Source organism: Pristiophorus japonicus, chromosome 15, assembly GCF_044704955.1.
Source record: "Pristiophorus japonicus isolate sPriJap1 chromosome 15, sPriJap1.hap1, whole genome shotgun sequence".
In the NCBI taxonomy this organism is placed as follows: Eukaryota; Metazoa; Chordata; class Chondrichthyes; family Pristiophoridae; genus Pristiophorus; species Pristiophorus japonicus.
The window spans coordinates 91,673,004-91,687,627 of record NC_091991.1 but is presented as its reverse complement, the minus strand read 5'-3'; the positions used below and the strand labels follow the sequence as shown (position 1 = coordinate 91,687,627).

Here is a 14,624-nt window from a genome sequence, read left to right as displayed (position 1 = left end):
CACTCCAGGCGGCATTTCCAGTCCTACTACTGGGGGTCCTCATATTCGACGTTTCGCTGCCTACTGAAACAACTGTTCCATTTTTGAACCAGTGGCCACTTGATCGCCAGTCTCCATTTCAATGGTTTTAAGCACCCTCTGGATCCCGCCTCCATTCCAGTCAGGAGGTCCACACACAATCCCTGGATCCCATCTCCATCCCAGTCAGAGGTCCACGCACATGCCCGAGATCCCATCTCTATTTCAGTCACCCAGGTCCACGCACATTGCTGTGGCCCGGTGTGTATTCCAGCTTTCAAAGTCCACGTGCATTCATTAATCCTACCTGATGCCCAACTAAAAGGATCCTTCCTCAAATCTAAAATTTCTGGTCGCTAAACCAACATACATTTGCAGCCCATTCTACCAAAGACAATGCAAAGTCACTATATTTACAAGTCAAATTTAAAAAAGTCAAGGGGTTGCACTCTCCTGTATAAACTGCCAACTCTGTAGATTTTAGCGTGCATCTCGACAAGATTAGTTTGAAATAATTAATTTCCTAACTTTCCCCATTAGATCCCATCCCACAACTGTTGAGAGTACAGCTGCATCCCAACTCCCTTCTGTTTGACGAGGGGGTAGAAAATATAGCACAACATAAATTACTCAAGTGAGGGATCAAACAACAATTTGCAACTCGTTTGCACCTAATCCAAAATCCAAACAAAACAGTTCAAAATGTCACGGCCCGAGAATGAATGGGAAGTTCTCCCTTCCCCACAGAACAAAGGAGCCTGCATGAACAGGGCTTTGGAAATCCTACAAAAAAAACAAGCTACATTTTAATTTGTTCAAATTATTTACAAATCAGGATGTGAATCTCAACACCAGATCATTACTGTTTCAATCCCATCATAGCTTAGCAACCTCAAGCTAATGGATGTTGAGAATGTAATTCTCTTTGCACAGCTCACCACCTCCACGTACTTCATCTCCCAGGTCAAAACCAAACTGCTGATTGGGAGAGGAGCAGATCAGCCAAATTATACTGGTTGTGCACTTAATAGGCAGTTTGAAAGTTAACAATCGAATCAAAATAGGTGTCAGTTCCCCTGGATAGTACCATCACCACCAATCTTGGACACAGAAAGATATGCCAGTATCCAGTTTACACTCTTGCTCCTCTTGTAATCCAGCTCTTACCAACTAATTACCACTTTCTTATTTACCTTATCTTTTATGCAGCCATTTTTAGTCTTGGTGGTATCCTGCATCCTGAGCCTTACTTTTTAACCAGCGTCTTTTATCAAAAAATATATAATTGAGTTAGGAGGCAGGAAAGATGAGCCTTCGATCCAAGCCACTTGGTCACTGGATTCAAAAATGTAAACCCCACATCCCAGAATTCCATGTAATTAAAATGGAATCCAAGTTATTCACTCATGATAAACTGGTGGTCCTGATCATGACCTGGTTGGAAGCCAACTATGCAAGTGATTGAGTGGTCAGTTTGCTGGCCACAACAACCAATAGCACACACAAGACGTGATGGTTATGAGTGCTCACGTGTCAACAAACTGAACATTGAAAGCACAAAAAAAAACTATGAAAGTTGAAAGGAATGGATTTTCAATAGTTACAAGTTTGTAAAATGCTTTGCTAACATTTACAACCCTGCTTGAGCAGCTCTCAGAAACATTGATGTGCTGCAGGACAGCCTCTTAAAATAATTGCTATCTTTGTGTGCTCACATTTATAAGCAGGCACTGAAGTTAATGCAGATGCAAACTGAAGCAAGGCTGCTGACAATGGGAATCACCCGATCAAACTAGAATGCAAAGGCCCCTTGCTGGGCAGCATAACACGTATCTGGCTTAAGGTCCTCCTCACTACATCGTAGTCTGCCAGGGTCTTGTTAACCTGCTCGAAGGAGTTCCTTTTGAGCTAGATCCACATTATAGATATGCAATACTGCCAAATACTCCGTTTTTTATCAAAACAGAAATATTGGCACTACTATTTACCACTCCAACTATCACAAGCAGTGGAATCTGAATAAATGTTGCCTCTTTGGTGACCTTGTTGACTGCCAATCCTGCTTGCTCATGGTCCACCATTCAAGTGGTTGCACTGTACAGAAAGGAACTGGATTTAAAGGGGAGTCAACAGAAGTCACGTAGATTATCCCTTGCTTTAAGAACCACACAATAAATGGCAATTCCACCAAGATTAGTCTGTCAGCTTGGCTCAGCTGCATTCTCACTCCGGTCAGAAGGCTTTGGGTTTGAGTGGCATAACAGGTGTTTGAGTGCAGACACTTCAACAAGCAGCAACTTGAATTTCAGAGGCTTTATGTTGAAAACAGCCCAAGGCACTTCAAAGTTAAGTGCAGAGGAGTGAGAAAGTTGACGATGAAGAACAACACCAAGGCAAGGGAGTTAGAGCAAGTTCCCGAGAGCAGGACTGTAACAATAAAACTTCAGCCGGCAATGGTGGAGCAAAGGGAGCATGGGATGAAGAGGTCTGGATTAGAGGACTGAAGCGGACAAGTTGGGACATTAGGTTGGAGGAGCCTGCAGACGCAAGGTGAGGCAAAACCATAAAGGAATCGCAAGTGAGGATGAGGATTTTGAATTCTCTGCTTTGGGGAAGCAGGAGCCATGTTAGTCAGTGAGGATGGGGATGCTGGGCAAGTGGGACTTAGTCTGGCTAAGGATCTGGGCAGTGAAGTTTGGGATGAGTTCAAGGTGGCAGAGGGTGGAATTAGGGAGGCTGTCAAAAAGCAAAGTCTAGAGGTAACAAAAATGTGGAGAAGAGTTTCAGTGTTAGTTTGGTGAGGTAGAGGCAGGTGTAATGAGGGAGGACTGCTTTCCCTTTTAGATGAGATGCGAGAATGCAATGATGTCTGCCTTTTCTGATGGCTCCAGTGACCCTGTAGCAAGATGTTCTCCCAGCATCCTTTTCCTTTCCACTCTCTACCCCCACCATACATCTACAGTTTTCACCTGGAAGTGCTGGTTGATTTTTGTGTATAGTTCCACGGGCACCAGAAGCAGCCCAAATTGCAATTATTCACATGCAGGTCAATCAAGTGTAGGCAGCCTCTTTGACTATGCAAGTTTCACAGCTGAACAGGCTCCTTACTCATCCAGCCTCCACTGAAACATTTACCAGTTAGAGCCGGTGAACAGGAGAGGGGGAGTGGGAACTATCGATGATTCTCCCTCTCACTTGTGAAGGGCACCGGGGCCAGTTGTGTTCCTCACCGGCTGCGCTGGCCAATCAACGTGACAGACCAGTCACTGGACCTGGACTTCATTTTGTATAACTCAGCAATATACCAGGCAGTGCATCTGGCAACAGAGCTATCCGACGGGGCGAGGAGCAGAGTATGTGTCATATTAACTGTTTTGAGCAGATGGTTGACACCTTGTGGAGCCTCAGTTATTCATACTTCACAGTGAGCTCGCGATTCGAACAGAATGACTTCTAACCCTGGAAAATCTGCTACAAGAATTAAACATGCAAAGAGGTGTTTGCAGAAGGCAAGGGTAAGGGTGCAGTACACTCACTACTTGAAGATAGTTTTAAAAATTAGACATTTGCACAGCACTGTTAACACAATAAGGTCAGGATCTTCTTGAGTCTGTCCAGCCAGTTAAAGTTACAGGACAGACGTACCTGAAACAGGCTTATTACTGCACCACTGACTGCAGTTCTCCAGTTAGAAGTTCCATTAAAAATCAATTAAAATTTTTCCCAAAAAGTGAAGTCAGACGAGATTTATTACAATACCACTGTGTGGGGATACATCAATATGCATCCAACTGAATGAGTATAACAACTGTGTAATGCCCAAATTAAATACCTAACTCCGCAAAGACCGCCTTGGGATTATTCTTTTCTTGGCGGGGGTGGGGGGGAGAAAGGAAAGAGGATGTAAGGCTCTACTCAGCATCCCCCCGCTACACCACCACCTGGGCTTTTTCTGAAGCTATATTGGTTCTTAAACCCCAGCCAACTACATCACTGTCCGCACATTATGCGGAAACATTACTGGGGAGACAAAGATATTTTAGATAGCTCGACTGGAAAAAATTCAGAGGCAGAAATTTGAAGCACCCCAGTAATGTTTTAACCAAAAGCTACTGATCTGTATACACATAAGTCTTGGGGTACGAGCTAAAACATAGTTGCTTTGAATGGAGCTCTGTGCGGGGGAAGGGTCAGCGCCTGCAAGCAGCCCTCCAGCAGTAAATGAAAGACTTGCATTTATATAGCACCTTTCACGACCACCAGACGTCTCAAAGCGCTTTACAGCTAATGAAGCACTTTTGGAGTGTAGTCACTGTTGTAATGTGGGAAACACAGCAGCCAACTTGCGCACAGCAAGCTCCCGCAAATAGCAACGTGATAATGACCAGATCATCTGTACTTATGTTGATTGCGTGATAAATATTGGCCAGGCCACAGGCGATAACTCGCCTGCTCCTCTTCGAAATAGTGCCATGGGTCCTTTTACATCTACCCGAGAGCGCAGACGGGACCTCGGTTTAACATCTCATCCGAAAGACGGCAAACAGTGCAGCACTCCCTCAGCACTGCACTGGAGTGTCAGCTTAGATTTGTGTGCTCAAGTCCCCGGAGTGCGATTTGAACCCACAACCTTCTGATTCCGAGGCGAGAGTGCTGCCCACTGAACTGACACACATTACGAAGCTATTCAATGGCAGCATCGCACAGCCCGTGAAACGCAAACGACAGAGATTGCTACTAGATATGCTCAGTCGAATCTTCAGCTATGAGCAAAAGGGATCTCTCCGACTTCATCCAGCCACAGAACTCTCTTCAACTATTGTATTTCCATAGGCACTTTTGTGAAACAGTCCAAACCTTCTTGGGTGTCAAGCAAAATCAGTGTTTTGTTCAAAACAATGGTCTTGGAGTGTTTGTTTAATCAGGACAACGGTGTATGTTTATAAATCATTTAGATCATGCTTTTGGAAACTGGCCTTCCTCTTTCTCGGGATCCCGGAATGTGACTACCTTTGAAGTGAGGGGGAGCTCAAAATAGACCAATTTAAATGCAGGCAAGCTACCTCACTGCCCTTCACCTTTTGCTCTTGTTGTGACTGATGACATGGCTTGGGCTGCTGAGGTAAATGTTGAGTAATGCTAGAAATAGATTTCAGACAGGAACAATCCCTAACCAGGTCTGCAGCCACCTGTCCTGAACAATTCAAAAGGAGTCTAATTTCACCAGACAGATGCAGGTAACTGCTTAAATAATGTATGCATATCCTCAAAGTCTTCGGACTCAACTATCCTTCAATAATGAAAAAAAATGAGTATTTAAGATTAGATTTGGTGAGAAGCACAATAGGCAGGCTAGCTTTCGATGTACAGCCTTAGCTACCTTTTAGTCAATTGTCTTAAGTACCTGAGTGCCAATCAAAAGTATTTGCTGAATCAATGAGTTTGCTTGGGTGACAGGGTCAAGTAGAGGTGCTTGCAGAAATGTGCTGCAATCTTACAGCTTTTCAACTCTTCAAAACCATTCCAATGAGCATAACATTACAGTATTGGAGACATAAGTCTTGAGATTCATAAAGGAAGGGGTAATGGGAAAGAATCTCATAAGGCATGATGGGACACGAATTCTGAATGGTGTGCACTCAATGGGCCAAATTGCCTTTTGCCACTTTTCAAACTCACCATAGAAATTTCGACAATTTATGCATTATACTAAAGGAGAGAACTGAGAAATTACACAGAACAGATAGATACCGTGGACACTACAGACACCCATCACAGGTGAAGTACTACACTCAATTAATAGGTCATAAGTACTGACTTATTACATGAACCAACACAGAAGTCATCCCCATCACTCCAATCAGTGTGGCCGAACCAAAACAGATAATGGAACATACGAGGGCAACAAAGGAGATTATCCTTTTCTTATCCAGATAACCTCCTATTCCTAGTTTACCTACAAAAGCAATGCCATTATCACACCCACTGTCAGCAGTTCAAAATCAAAGCTACCCTTCAACCTAATATGAGTTTTAAGATGAAGTGGTTGAAGGGTAGCTTTCAGGTCAGATACAGGCACAGATCATTCAGCCATTCTAAAAACTGCTGGTAACACAGAAACAATGCCAAAAGACCACTCAGTGCAAGAGCAGCATCAGGACAATAGCTGGAGTCACTCGTATACCTGCCTACTTCAGCACTGATGCCGAGCAAGTTTAAAATGCCATTATTTGATCCAATTCCCTGATACAGTTCTCCCATGTCAGCTGCCAGTACACCACTTGTATCGTAGAATTACCAGTTGTGGCAAGACCACCTTAGCAGTCAGTATGGAGTGGATGTAGGAGCAGTTCAACATGTGCATCCTCCAGCAGAAATGTTCACATCAGCTCCATTTGAACTGTGGAAAACACCCATCACAATTCTAGATTAGTTTCCTACCAAGGCTGTATGGTGTCTTCAGAGATCACTGCAAGGTGTCACCATCATCGGCCGTCCCTCAGAATCGAGGACGACTTGCTTCCACTCTAAAAATGAGTTCTTAGGTGGCTGAATAGTCCAATACGAAGGCCACAGTCCCTGTCACAGGTGGGACAGATAGTCGTTGAGGGAAAAAGTGTGGGGGACAGGTTTGCCGCACGCTCTTTCCGCTGCCGCGCTTGATTTCTGCATGCTCTTGGCGACGAGACTCTCGGTGCTCAGCACCCTCTCGCATGCACTTCCTCCACTTAGAACGGTCTTTGGCCAGGGACTCCCAGGTGATTCAAGGTGTATAAATATGGGTGAATTACTGGTGGAAATGGACTAAGTGTTGGCACATTTACACGTACTAAGTTGTGATTTTTCTCCCTTTAAGGCATTAGTGCTGGTACATTAAATAAGCTCGATGACAGTCTCATCCTTCAGCTACCACAAGCATTACAAGACTCTTGACATTGAATGGATGGGATGCTGATCAGAATCAAGAACCTTGACTTCCACCACATGTTCTATGGCAGGAATATGACTGAAAAGATATCTATACCCAAATAGAGCTGGGATCAATACCCTCAAAGGGAGAGTTGTGGGAGGGGAATTAAAGTAACATGGCTTGGGGGAGGAGGGGGAAGCAAGTGACAAGAGCAAGCAAGTTTTAATTATGTTAAACGGGAAGGGGGGGGGGGGGGGGGGAAATCAGGATTGGGAAAGCAAAAAAAGATTGATAAATCATGGGGACCCAAACTAAAATAGATACTTATATAGAATGTATGAAAGGAATTTAATTTAAATCCAAAAGTCACGTCATACTAACAGTGACTGAAACATGGGAAACCACCCACTACTATCACCAAGTATTCATATAGCATCTTTAACGTAGTAAAATGACCTAATATGTTTCACAGGTGTGTCAGACAAAATTTGACAGTGAGCCATTACAATAACAAGGAGATATTATGGCAGATGACCAAAAACTTGGTCAAAGAGATAGGGAGGTTTAAGGAAGGAATTCCAGAGCTTAGGGCTAAAGATGGAACGATTGAAATCAGGGATGTGCACGAGGTCATTAAAGGAGCACAGATATCTCTGAGGGCTGTAGGAGATTACAGAGATAAGAAGGAGCGAGGTCATGGAGGGATATGGAAACAAGTTTGAGAATTTTAAAATTAAGGCATAACTTAACCGGGAGCCAATGTTGGTCAACGAGCACAGAGGTGGTGGGTGAACAGGACTTGGTGCGAGTTAGGACACAGGCAGCAGAGTTTTGGCTGACTTAAAGTTGACGGAGGGCAGAACGTGGGAGGCCCACCACGCTCTCCCAGGTCAAGTCTAGAGGTAACTAAAGTATGGATGAGGGTTTCAGCATAAAATGAGCTGAGGCAAGGGTGGAGTCGAGCATTGTCCCAGAGATGGAAATAAGTCGGTCTTCGTGATGGCACGGATGTGCCCTGGAAACTCATCTCTGGGTCAAATAGGACACCAAGTTTGCGAACAGTCTGGTTCAGCCTCAGACAGCTGCCAGGGAGAGGGATGGAGTCAGTTGCTGTGGAACGGAATTTGTGGTGGGGACCGAAGACAACGACTTCAGAGTTCCCAATATTTAGTTGGAGGAACTTTCTGCTCATCCAGCACTGAATGTTGGACAAGCAGTCTGACAACTTAGGAACAGTGGAGGAGTCAAGAGGTGGTGGTGAGATAGAACTGGGTGAAATCAGCGTATGTGTGGAAACTAAAGCTGCATTTTTGGATTAGGGCAGCATGTAGATGAGAACTAGGAGGGGACCAAGGGTAGATCCTTGGGGGACACCAGAGGAAACGATGTGGGATTGGGAAGAGAAGCCACTGCAGCTGATTCTGTGGTTATGATTAGAGATAAGAATGGAACCAGGCGAGTGCAGTCCCAACCAGCTGGACGGTGGAGGGATAGTTTATCTTTGTCACAGTCAAAGGATGAGAGCCATTCCAGTACTGCTGCGGGGCAGAAACATGATAGGCGGGATTCAAACACTGAGCTTCGGGAAAGATGGCAGGATTTAGGAGGCAACACATTCAAGGACTGGAGAGGAAAGGGAGGTTGGAGATGGGTCAGTCATTTTCAAGGATGGAGGGGGTCAAGGGTTTTTTTTGTGAGAGGGGTAATGTCACCAGATTTGAAGGAGAGGGAGACAGTATCTTGAAAGAAATAAAGAGATATGGACCCCTCCCAAATCTGAGCTCATGAACATCCCTTCCTCCATTCGTCCTGTCATTCAGCAGCCGTGGCCTCAAGTTCATGAATTCCCTCCCTAAACCCATCCACCTCCAAGATCCTCCATACAATGCTCCTCTTCAACCAAGCTTGTTGTTACATGTAGAAAGGTCATCGACCTGAAACGTTAATTCTTTCTCTCCACAGATGCTACCGAACCTGCTGAGTAATTCCAGCATTTTCTGTTTTCATAGAAACATAGAAATTTACAGCACGGAAGGAGGCCATTTCAGCCCATCATGTCTGTGGCGGCCAACCAAGAGCTACCCAGCCTAATCCCACTTTCCAGCTCTTGGTCCGTAGCCCTGTAGGTTACAGCACTTTAAATACTTTTTAAATGTGGTGAGGGTTTCTGCCTCTACCACCCTTTCAGGCAGTGAGTTCCAGACCCCCACCACCCTCTGGGTGAAGAAATTTCCCCTCAAATGTCCTCGAAACCTCCCCCAATTTATTACTTTAAATGCCGTCTGGTTGTTGACCCCTCTGCCAAGCAAAACAGGTCTTTCCTATCCACTCTATCCAGGTCCCTCATAATTTTACACACCTCAAACAGGTCTCTCCTCAGCCAAAGAAAACAGACCCAGCATCTCCAATCTTTCCTCATAGCCAAAATTCTCCAGTCCAGGCAACATTCTTGTAAATCTCCTCTGCACCCTTTCCAGTGCAATCACATCTTTCCAGTAATTTGGTGATCAGAACTGCACACAGTACTCCAGCTGTGGTCTAACGAGTGTTTTATACAGTTCAAGCATAACCTCCTTGCTCTTGTATTCCATGCCTCGACTAATAAAGGCAAGTATTCCATATGCCTTCTTAACCACCTGGCCTGCTATCTTCAGGGATCTGTGGATCTGCACTGCAAGGTCCCTTTGTTCCACTATACTTCTGAGTGTCATACCATTTAATGTGTATTCCTTGCCTTGTTAGACCTCCCCAAATGCCTTACCTCACACTTATCCAGATTGAAATCCATTTGTAACTGTTCTGCCCACCTGACCAGTACATTGATATCTTCCTGCAGTCCGCAGCTTTCTTCTTCATTATCAACCACACAGCCTATTTTAGTGTCACCTGCAAACTTCATCATACCCCCAACATTCAAGTCCAAGTCATTGATATATACCACAAAAAGCAAGGGATCCAGCACTGAGCCCTGTGGAACCCCACTGGATACATCCTTCCAGTCACAAAAACAACCATCAACCATTACCCTTTGCTTCCTGCCTCAACCAATTTTAGATCCAACTTGCTACTTTGCCCTGGATCCCATAGGTTTTTACTTTCGTGACCAGTCTGCCATGTGGGACCTCTTCAAAAGCTTTGCCAAAATCCACATACTCTAGATCATACACAGTGCCCTCATCGACCATCCTGGTTACCTCCTCGAAAAATTCAATCAGACACAACCTTCCCTTAACAAATCCATGCTGACTATCCTTGATTAATCCATGTCATTCCCAATGATGATTTATCCTGTCCCTCAGGATTTTTTCCAATAATTTTCCCACCACTGAGGTTAGGCTGACTAGCCTGTAATTACTTGGTCTATCCCTTTCTCCCTGCATAAACAAAGATACAACATTAGCAGTCCTCCAGCTCCACACTTGTAGCCAGAGAGGATTGGAAAATGATGGTCAGAGCCTCTGCTATTTCCTCTTTTGCTGCTCTTAACAGCCTGGGATACATTTCATTCGGGCCTGGGGATTTATCCACTTTCAAAGCTGCTAAGACCCTTAATACTTCCTCTCAATATGTTTATCTCGTCTAATATTGCACACTCCTCCCCCATTGCAATCAGATTTCCTTTATGGTGTCTAATAGGCCCCACTTTTTATTTATCCTCTTACTCTTAATGTATTTATAAAACCAGTGTGACTATTTGCACTGTCCTTTTGCGCATGGGTCAGCGAGAGCGAAAGCGAGCGAGAGCGAACGAAAGCGAGCGAGAAAGAGAGCGAGAGAGAGAGAGAGCGAGAGAGCAAGAGAGAAAGAGGCATCATGTTCTTCCAGCCCCCTTTACACCTTCAGCGGATTTCTTGGAAAGTTCGGTACGTCAAGTACAAGGGTCATCGTTTGAAGTGGATGAAATCCAGAAGTCACGATCACTTCATACCCAATAAACCTGTTAACAATCCTTAAGCTACACACAATGCCCCATCAATGGCCGGGGGGAGGGGGTGGGGTGGGGTTTCAGGTCATTATCTTGGGCCGTGTCAAGGGACTTCGGCAGGGGTAGGCATGCACTTGCACTGGGGTAAGGGACTTCGGTTGGAACTTAGGAGGCTTTTGCTGGGTTGGTGGAGAGATTGAGTAGACGCAGCCTATATTTCCTACATTTTAGAAGAATGAGAGGTGATCTCATTGAAACATAATATTCTTACAGGGCTTGACAGAGGATGTTTTCCCTGGCTGGAGAGTCTACAGTCAGGGTCACCATCTCAGAATAAGGGGTCGGTCATTTAGGATGGAGATGGAGAAATTTCTTCACTCAGAGGGTGGTGAATCTCTGGACTTCTCCACCCCAGAGGGCTATGGATGTTCAGTCATTGAGTATATTCAAGACAGATCGATAGATTTTTGGATATTAAGGAAATCAAGGGATATGGGAATAGTGTGGGTAAGTGGAGCTGAGGTAGATGATCAGCCATGATCTTATTAAATGGCAGAGCAGGCTCAAAGGGCAAAATGGCCTACTCCTGCTGCTATTATGTTCTTATGTGATGTTATGTATCCTCTCTGACTTCTGAAGTCAGAATGAATCGAATTACACTCTGCAGTCAGTCAGAACTTGGGCTGGGCGGTTCCAGTTACACATTCCAGAGAAACTTCTGGGTGTGGCTTATCCTCCAATGGGACCAATCAGGTCATATGATAATAGAGAGCCAGAGACAATGTGGCCATTTTGACAGTACAAATAACTGCGCCCCCTTATAAAACTAGTGTTTTCCCTGATTTTACTTGCCAACATTCTTTCAAGTGCTCTCTTTGCTTTCCTGATATTTTTTTAATTGCACCCCTGCACTTATTATACTTTAGAGTTTCTGCAATATTCTGCAGTTTTATTTCATGCCTCCAGCATCCGCAATATTTTGCTTTTGTATTAACATCTCCTTTCGCCTCGTGTTCATTTTTTTCCCCCTTGTGCCTGTGAAATATTTTTATCTGCACCCCCCGGGATCTTTCTGTCTGTCTTCCATTACAATCCCGGCCCCTGCAAGATTTTCCATGCTTTCCCACTCTCCTTGCTATTCTACTGTAGTCATTTACACCTTATCTGGGCCCATCTTTTGTTTGTATTCTTGTCTTATCCTTTGGCCTTGCACCACCATTGTCATTTAATCACTCCAGCCCGACACCTACCACAGACCTTTCCACTTTGTTCTTTCAACACTCCTTGTTTCCTGGCTCTGCACTTGCTTAAAAACAGTTTATCTCCAACTTTTTCCAGTTTTGATGAAAGATCATCAACCTGAAACGTTAACTCGGTTTCTCTCTCCACAGATGCTGCCTGACCTGCAGAGTGTTTCCAGCATTTTGTGTCATTAGAGATAGTTTACTTCAATTTTCAAAGAGGCGTTTGACAAAATTCTCTCAGCGGCTTAAGGCTCCTGAAATAGTTGAACAGATTGAAAAATGGCTTTGTAACAGGAGACAGAGGGTGATGATCAACAGAAAGTGCTGTGCCAGTGGAGTTCCAAGCACTGCTTTGGCAGCCCAGCAACTTACAATATTTTTGATTGATATGGAACAGGCTGTTGTGAATAATACTACATTTGTGGACAACACAAAGCATGGTGGGAAGTTAAAGAGCAGAAAGATTTACAATCTTCAGAGAGACTTAGAATTAATTATGTAGATAGGCTGAACATGACATAGATTTTAATGTTCCTACACATGTAATAGTAAAAATCTGTACAAGATCAAAGCATTGTGTTTTGCCATTGTCCATTTTAAATGTAGGGCAAGGGTTCCCTGGGGCACAATCAAGGTGGGCGATACCATTAATAATTCCTAAACACAAGAAATTTTCAAACTAGTTCTGCAGAAATGCAGCTCAGCGTGCTTAGAGGTCACCTAGCTCAAATGCCACCATTCAGATATGCTTCATTGTGTTCTGCTATACTTTGAATTTAACACAACACGAGCAACATTCACCAGCAAAGGGATGATGGCGAAGGCAAACAAGCAAGAGTGTCACAAGTAGCAGACAGAGATTTATACATCATACTATTCCCACTGTCAAAACTGTCCCGATATTTGTTCATGTGACCAGGCTGTGCCCACACTGGTCACTTAAAATGGTTGAATGCTCTGGGTGCTGTGACAGCAAAAGTTACTAATATAAACGAGACTGCAGCCACTATGTGGTGAAAATCACTATGTTTAGGCAAAGTCAACATGGTTTTATGAAAGGGAAATGGTGTTTGACAAATCTATTAGCAGTTTTTTTGAGGGTGAAACTAGCAAGTTAGATATGGTATGCATCTACCAGCAAACGTGGTATATTTGGATTTTCAGAATGCATTGGATAAGGTGCCACTCAGAGGGCTGTTACACAAGATTAGTGCCCATAGGATTGGGGGCAATATGTTAGCTTGGATAGAGAATTGGTTAACGGACAGAAAAGAGAGCAGGAATAAACAGGTCATTTTCGGTTTGGTAAGTAGGAGTGCCACATGGATCAATGCTTGGGCCTCAGCTATTTACAATCTATATTAATGACTAAGATGAAGGGACTAAGTGTAATATATGCAAGTTTGCTTATGATAGAAAGCTAGGTGGGAAAGTAAGCTGAGGAGGATGCAGTGAGGCTAAAAAGGGATGTAGACAGGTCAAGTGAGTGTGCAAGAACACAGCAGATGGAATATAATGTAAAGTGTGAAATTATCCACATTGGTAGGAAGAACTCAAAAGCAGAATATTTTTCAGAAGGCGAGACTAGTAAATAGAAACAGAAATTTACAGCGCAGAAAGAGGCCATTTCGGCCCATCGTGTTCGTGCCGGCTGACAGAGCACAGCACTTGGTCAACAGCCCTAAAGGTTACATATAAACCGATGAACAATGATGGAAAGGCAAAGAGCACCCAGCTGAATCAATCCGCCTCACACAACTGCAACACCCCTTATACTGAAACATTCTACACTCCACCCCAAAAACCAGATAAAAAATCCAGGCCAATTTAGGGAGAAAAAAATCTGGGAAAATTTCTCTCCGACCCATCCAGGCGATCAAAACTAGTCCAGGAGATCACCCTGGCCGTATTCTATTCCCTGCAGTACTTACCATTATATCTGCGTCGTCCAACAAAAGGTCATCCCGTCTAATCCCAATTACCAGCTTTAGGTCCGCAGCCCTACAGGTTACTGCACTTTTGAAAGTGGTGAGGGTTTCTGCATCCACCACTCTTCCAGGCAGCGAGTTCCAGATCCCCACAACCTTTTGCATAAACCACGCCCCCCCCCCTCAAAACCTTCCACCAACCACCTTAAAACTATGCCCCTAATAGACCCATCCACCAATGGCAATAGACCCTTAACTATCCACTACGTGCAGGCCCCCTCAATATTTTGTGCACCTCAATGAGGTCTCTCTCAACCTCCTCTATTCCAATGAGAACAAACCCAGCCTGTCCAATCTGTCCTCATAACTAAGATTCTCCATTCCAGGCAGCATCCTAGTAAATCTCCTCTGCACCCTCTCTCGTGCAATCATGTCCTTCCTATAATACGGCGACCAGAACTGCAAGCATTACTCCAGCTATGGCCTAACCAAAGTATACAATTTAAGCATAACCTCCCTGCTCTTATATTCTATGCCTCGGCCAATAAAGGCAAGCATTCCGTATTTCTTAACCACCTTAAATGTTGGTATTTAGAGGG

The 14,624-nt window shown here is 44.2% G+C and overlaps 1 protein-coding gene across 3 annotated transcripts in view; it reads right to left on the bottom strand.

The window, feature by feature from the left end:
- The window catches only part of LOC139280901 (CCR4-NOT transcription complex subunit 4-like), a 172,783-nt gene that overhangs the window by 30,399 nt on the left and 127,760 nt on the right, over positions 1-14,624 (bottom strand). The window lies entirely within an intron of this gene.